Genomic DNA, 7,502 nt, shown 5'->3' on the forward strand with positions numbered 1-7,502 from the left:
CCCCCGGGACCACAAGGTACCCACCTGGGCCGGGGGGGGGGCACGGGGTGGGGGATTGGGCGGCTCTGGGGGGGATTTCGGGGGGTCTGGGGGGGATTTAAGGGGGTATGGGGAGCTATGGGGGGGATTTGTGGGGTCTGGAGGAGATTTTGGGTGAGTCTGGAGGGGATTTTGGGGGATATGGAGGGGATCTGGGGGAGTCTGGAGGAGATTTTGGGGGAGTCTGGAGGGGATCTGGGGGTCTTTGCAAGGGGCTTTGGGTATTTTAAGGGGGCTAGGGGAGGTCTAGGGTGGGCTATAGGACTATGGAGGGGTCTGGGGGTGTATGAGGGAATCTTTGGGAGGGTCCATGGGGTTCTCTGAGGGTCCATAGGGGTCTGTGGGAGTCCATAGGGTTCCATAGGGCCCTGTGGAAAAAGGGTCTGTGGGATCTATAGGGCCTGTGTGGTCCTGTAGGGCCTGTGGGGATCTCTGTGGTCTCTGGGGTGTCTATGGGGATCCCTAAGGGTCCATGAGTGCCCATAGGAATCTGGGGAGCGACTGTGGGGTCTCTATGGGGATTTATGGGGGTCTCTGGAACTCTCCAAGGGTTCTGACCCCCCAGCTCCCCCACAGGGCATCCACTGGTTCCCCTGGAAAGGCTTCAACGTCTCCATCCCCTTCACTGAGATGAAGCTTCGGCCACAGCGTGGCTGAGGGGGCTGGAGGGGGGTCCCAGAGTTTGGGGGGGTCCCCTGGGGGGGTCCCAGATGGGATTTGGGGAGGTTCAAAGGTGAAGCTTTTATGGGTGGGTAATAAAAGCTGATGGTGGCTCTCCTGTCCTGGGGTGAAACAGCGTCAGGCTGAGGTCAAGGTCATCCCCAGGGTCAAGTGTGGCTCCAAATGGTCCTTGTGGTTCTGGTCCCAGCGTCACTTGGAGTGCTGGACCCCATCCCTCACCGGCCCTGGACATGCTGAGATGTTCCCAGCCTGGCCAACACGAACATTTCCGTGGCAAATGGGAACATTTTGCATCTCGAGGCTCAGCATGGCCTCGTTTGCCTCCCTGGAGATGCACACAGCGATCACAAGAGACAGAAAACCACGAGGCCACCCAGTGGCACAGAGCCCACGCTGAAAGGCTCCTGCCCTGGGATAAGAACGGGGAGAAACCTCGCCCTGATCACTGGCCAAACACACTCCATGTAGGAGAACGACCTGAAGTTATTGCCCAAAAAATCAGAGGACATTGAGAAGTAAAATTACAAGCACCTTTCCCCCATCCTTTCTCCTTCCTGAGCTCTCCCTCCTCCCTACACGATGACCATTGTGTCTCCAGGGACACGAAAACGACACCAAAAATAGTTTTATTAAAAACAGAATGTTTAAATTGCAGTAGAAAATAGAGCACCAGAAGCCAAATCTGGACTTTAGATACAAAAGGACCCAGATGAACACGAGGCCCTGGCTCCTTTCCTTTCCCTGCCCACAAACCCATGCCTGGGGAGCTGACAGGAGCCCAGCACAGGCACAGGGAGCCTTCCCAGGGGCTGCACATCCAAAGCCTTGGGAGCGCCTGGGTCACCCCAAACCTCACCTGTGCCACTGGCACCTGCAGCTCTGGGCACTCTCCAAAACGCTGCATCAGGCACCGGGCCTGGAATGTCCCGGCTTTAACCACACACCTGCGGGAAGCACAAAACATTGCGGCTTTAGGGCCGGCCTGAGCAGAGCTCCGGGCTCAGAGCCCGGCCCGGGGACTCGATGGCACCGCGGGCAAAAGCTGCGCTGCCGGAGGGAGGGAGGGAGGGAGGGATGGCCGGGCCTCAGAGTAATTCTAGAGCTAAAGCGGTGAGAGACATCAGCTCGCCTCAGATAATACATGCCAGCGCTCATCCCGGGCCGGCCAGCGCCTCCTCCTCCTCCTCCTCCCCTTCCTTCCACAGCCCCGGCACCGGCACCCACACAGAGGATCCCCCCCGTTCCCCGCTATCCCCCCAATCCCCGCTATCCCCCCAATCCCCGCTATCCCCCCGTTCCCCGCTATCCCCCCCGTTCCCCGCTATCCCCCCGTTCCCCGCTATCCCCCCCAATCCCCGCTATCCCCCCAATCCCCGCTATCCCCCCGTTCCCCGCTATCCCCCCCAATCCCCGCTATCCCCCCGTTCCCCGCTATCCCCCCCAATCCCCGCTATCCCCCCCGTTCCCCGCTATCCCCCCCAATCCCCGCTATCCCCCCAATCCCCGCTATCCCCCCGTTCCCCGCTATCCCCCCCGTTCCCCGCTATCCCCCCGTTCCCCGCTATCCCCCCGTTCTCCGCTATCCCCCCAATCCCCGCTATCCCCCCGTTCCCCGCTATCCCCCCCCTTCCCCGCTATCCCCCCAATCCCCGCTATCCCCCCCAATCCCCGCTATCCCCCCGTTCTCCCGGTCCCGTCCCGCACCCCGCGGCCGCTCCCCAGGATCATCCGCCCGCGCTGCCCCGGGAGGAGGAGCCGCCGCCAGGATCCGCTCCCGGGCCGTGCCCGCCTTGCCCTGGATCCACCCTCATCTCCCCCGCCTCCATCCCCATCCCCCTCCACTCTCGGGGCATCCTTCTCCACCCCAGCCGGCTCCATCCCCTCTGCCTCCATCCTGGGACCATCCATAAAAGATCCGTGTTAATCACAAAAGCATTGGGGCTTGTATAAACCAGAATACTAAGCTCTGAAGTGAAGCATGGACACTAGATAAAAGAAATGATATGATTAAATAGTCCTGTTTAAAATCACCTTGTTATATTATGCTATGTTATGTTTTCCAAGTAAGCTGCATGGACTACCAGCTTGCAATATCAGTCTTCCCGATAGCCCTTCCTGCCTTTGTTTGATCAGTGCTGCCAATCTCAAGGAGCAGACTTCCAGATTTCACTGGTGGTTATCTACAAGGACCAGACGGTTATCTGTGAGACTGACTGTCTCCGGAGAGTTTGTGAATTGGGATAAGGACGTTTATTCGACCACCACTGCTTACCTGGTGTTATGAATGATGTTCTATTTTTCCAATTTATCAAGCAACAAGATTAAATTTAATAGTAGATTTTTAAATTGTAACAAAAACGAATACAATCAAAGTATTGGAGATGACAATTAAAGTATTGGAGATGAATACAATCAAAGAGCATATATTTGAGAATATACAAAATTTGGCAGTAAGTAATTCAGTATAATTGAGGTTCGTATAAAGCATAAGCAAAACTGGCCGGGGGTACAGGGAGGGGCTCCCATTCCTCACGTACCAAAGCATCCAGGCTAACAATCCCACTTATATACTGTAGGCTACAGAAGGTTCTAGAAAACTCCTCCTACCTTCTATTCCTAAAATCTCCGTCACTGTGTGTACGGTGCATGCTCTACTAATGGGTTAGGGGGTCTCTCATCCCTTTGAGGGTCTTATTTCCGATGAAGGCTCATCGTCTTCATCAGTGACCGAGGTGTGACCTGCAGGTAGCTCAGGTGCACTGTGTGACTGAGCAGATGTTTTCCATAACAAGACTTTAATTGAGTCCCATGCTTGGAATCATCCCATTTTGGCCCATTTCAAGGTCAAAACTTTCTAGATGCTGTTTGTCAGACCTACGTCCTTCTACTATTCTTGTTTGACTTTCTTCCAACCTTCTTCTTCGACTCCCAACATCTGGAAGATGTCCTGTGTCCTGTCTCACCCATCTCCCCCCTCACTCTGTAACAATTGTCTTCTATTGATCTAAATACAATTTTGCTAATATAGTTACAAATTAATTAGTACGGATCACATTTATCACACCTTAATTTTCTATTTATGTAAAAAAATCAATACATTTTTGGCAACCAAAATTTTTTTTGGTCATTGGTTCTAAGTAACACAATTCCCTTCATTAATAATTGACCACTACTGGCTAAGTATTTCTCCAGCTTTATGATTATTTCTCCAATTTTAGTACCATTGTCATCTTTTTAATCATTTTCTCAGACATTATAAAAGGTACCCATTTGGGATTCATGGAGACATTTCTAGGGTACATTTGAGGCAGTTTTCAGTCTAGGCAGGGATTTTAGACAGAACTTGAGAGTCCGGAAGAAACTTGGGAGACCTGAGTGGGCACTAGGAGGAGCACTGAGAGATTGTGATGGATACTTTGGAGCCCAGGAGAGCTCTTGGGAGTCCGGGAGGGCACTTGGAGGTCAGGGAGGAGAATCTGGGGCCATTCGGTGTCCAAGCGGGCACTTGGGGGGCTCTAACGGGGCTCTCCGGGGCGCAGGGGATGATGGGACTTGTAGGCATGGGTATAATACGGTTTGATAGAGCAGTGGAGCATCATGGGAGTTGTAGGTGCAGCTACAATGGCTCTCGGGGCGCGGTGCATGATGGGAGATGAAGGCACGGCTGCAATAGCACTCTATGGGAACTGCGAAGCATCATGGGAGCTGTAGTCCCGGAAGTGGCTCTGACAAAGAAAGGAAACTCCTCTTTGCCAGACCTCCTGAGGAGAGACCCTGGATCAACATCAATCACAGAATGCTGCAATCACCTCTGCTCTAAAGAGAACAGTAATAAAATACACCCTTGAAAATAGGAATGTGTGTTTCTAAGAAGCTCTTTGAAATATTTCTCCATATCTGGAGTTGGAAACCTTCCTAATGAACTGCACCAGAGCAGAGGGAAATCAAGGCAGAGCCATGGTTTGTCAGGACTTGCTTGATCCCAATAAGCCCCTGTGTGCATTTGGTGCTGCCAAGGAGCTCCAAATAATATTTTCGAAATATTGGCTCTCTCTCTGCAGTGCTGCCTTTGCCAGCAGCCCAGCCCAGCTCAGCAGCACAGACACAGCACAGGGACTTTAATGACCCTCTCAGGGTTGGGGCTGAGTCCCTGAACATCAGTCCCTGAAAGGGAGTTGAAGAAACCTCTCAAGAATTCCAAGTCAGATTCAAACTCCAAAGTTTCTCTTATTTTAATGAGTCCTATTAATAAATGTGAAGGAGGTTTCCCATGGATTGAATTAGAACAGGAAAAGAAACCTCTCAAGAACTCAAAGTCATATTCAAAGTCCAAAGTTTCCTGAAGTTCTAATGGGTCCCACTGAGGGACATGACAAAGAAAGTGTCTCCAGGTGCTGGTTTGTTGTTTTTACGTTATATTTTCAGAATGTGTGTTCATTGTATTTATTGTATATTTTTAAAGTGTGGCCGTATTTTTTTATGTTGTAATTTTGGTGGGGTTTTTTGCTTTTCCAAATGAAGAGAGAGAAGGGACGGTTCCTTTAGAAAGTGTGATTTATTTTTTTTTTTAATTTTCTATCCAGGCAGAAATGGTAAGTTTTTCTTACAAATGGTCACAGCATGGCTTAGAAGTCACAAGATTTATGGTTACAAGGCCTTTTAAGGATTTATTAACCAATAAAGCACTGTCAACAGAGATATTTAGGTTTCTAATTCAATACTAAGATATTTCATCTTACTGACTCATACCACAGAGTGAACTTTCTTAGCCAATTATATCCCAACACACAAACTTACATGGCTGCACTCTGAAACTTCTTCTTCCCTTTGTAAGTACCTTTATTTCTTCTAGATCTTTAATTCTAAAGCTAAACTTGTGTTTAGTTCTATGCCTTGCCTTACAGACCCTTGCATTTTGAATTCCAACACAGCAATGAATTGACTTTGCTCTGGATGTTGCCTGCAGCCTCCATCAGCTCCAGCTGAGCTTTGCCTTTCCTAAACACATGAGCACACGCTCAGGGCAGATTTCTGAATTCCTCCTCTGGACTTTGTCCTCACTTCCACCTCCTGGTCGTTGTGCTGTGGCTCATGCCTGTCATTTGTCCCTGGGGCAGCACAGTCCCCCTGGCCAGCACAGGCCCCACATCCCCTCATCAGACACGGCACAGCACAGGGAGTGTTTTGGGTGGGCAAATGTTCCCCACCAGAGTGTCCACTCCACACCTCAGTGTCCAGTCCCAGCACCCACATCCCGTGCCAGGGTTCACAGAGAGCCCTGCTCTGGGCTCTGCCAAGGGCTGGGTGAGGAGGGAGCCCAGGCAGGGCTGATGCTGCCCCTAGAGCAGTGCTGAAATGGGCAGGAGGAAGGAGATAAGCACAGAACAAACAGACCAAGAAACTGGGGAGAGTGCCCAGGTCTGGAAGTGGCTGATGGAAGAGGCTGGAGGGATGCTCAAAGCCCTGGGGCACCTTCTCACACTGGCCATGCCACCAAGGCCAGTGACCAAGCTCCTCAGTGCTGCACCTGCCTGTGTGAGATCCCTGCCAGGGCACTGGCACAGCAGCACACACCTGCTGGAACGTGTCCTGGCCCTGCAGAGTCACACAGCTCAGCTGACACGAGTGGGTTTTATCTCCTGGGCACTTCTCAGTCTAGCCCAGCTTCTGCCCGGCTCTGCCCACCCCCCCTGCCCTCACCACAGCCCAACCCACTCTGGGTGAACCCCATGGCAGTGCCTGCTCTGGGGTGCTCCAGCTCTGGGGGCACTCACCCCACAGCCCTGGCCCCTTGAAGGGCTCAGCAGCTGCTGAGGGGCAGAGAGGGAGCTCAGCCTCCACATCAGCCCCAGGGCTGGAGCTCCCCATGGCAGGGGAAATGGAGCTCAGGGACAGTGCAGAACTGCTGGTCCTGGCTCCAGGAGATGCCCAGCACAGGCTGCCTCTGCCTGCTCAGTGCCAGCCCCTCTCTCTCCCCAGGCCAGCAGAGCAGCCTTGGGCAGGGGACAGAGGGGCCTGGCCAGAGCTGGTGCCTGCAGCAGCAGCAGCTTCCTCTGCATTCCTCCCTGCAGGCACAGAAACGCTCCCTTGCTCCTCTCCCTGCACATCCCTTCCCCCAGCTGAGCGTGTCCTGCCTGGCCGGGCTGGCTTGTCCTGCTGGCCCAGCCCCTGCTCCCCACAGGGCCCTGAGCTGGCCCTGCTGCTCGGGACACACCAGGTTCTGCTGCTGTCCATGGCCGGGGCTGCAGGGAAGCAGCAGCTCCAGGGGGAAGGTTGCAGAAAGGCTCTGGGCAGGGAGGCTGAAAGGGGCACCCCAAGGTCTGCAAGGTCTCTGTGTGGGAGCTGAGCTTGTGACCCCTTGAGCCCTGCCAAGTGCTGGGGATGCACCTGCAGCTCCAGAGGAGATGTGACAGCTGGGAGCAGAGGCAAATAATTCCTGCTGGATTCTTTAGTGTGTTTGCTTCTACAGGTGACCTGCATCCATATGTAGAGGAGGTGTTTTGTGTCAGATAACACAGGATAGTGATATGAATAATATTTTTTTATTCTTATGAAATATTAAAAATTAAAATATATTCAATATATTTTAATATAAAAATAATATAAAATTATACATAATAATAAAAAAAAAATAATATTTTGTGCATAATCCACAATGAGAAAAAAATATATATATGATCTGAAGAGCATCTGAGCTTTTCAGTGGATGTGAGAATCATTGATATTCCAGTAGTCAAACCTGTTCAAATACTTTCCTTAGACCTTCCTTGAGATGAGAGGTG

At 52.0% G+C, this 7,502-nt stretch overlaps 1 non-coding gene across 1 annotated transcript; it reads right to left on the bottom strand.

The window, feature by feature from the left end:
• Positions 1-1,799: 1,799 nt before the first annotated feature.
• Positions 1,800-1,883, bottom strand: LOC148217314 (small nucleolar RNA SNORD45). The gene has a single exon (XR_015801121.1). It is a non-coding gene; the product is annotated as a small nucleolar RNA SNORD45 (small nucleolar RNA).
• Positions 1,884-7,502: the final 5,619 nt, after the last annotated feature.

Source organism: Sturnus vulgaris, unplaced genomic scaffold (assembly GCF_052056855.1).
Source record: "Sturnus vulgaris isolate bStuVul1 unplaced genomic scaffold, bStuVul1.hap1 Scaffold_87, whole genome shotgun sequence".
In the NCBI taxonomy this organism is placed as follows: Eukaryota; Metazoa; Chordata; class Aves; order Passeriformes; family Sturnidae; genus Sturnus; species Sturnus vulgaris.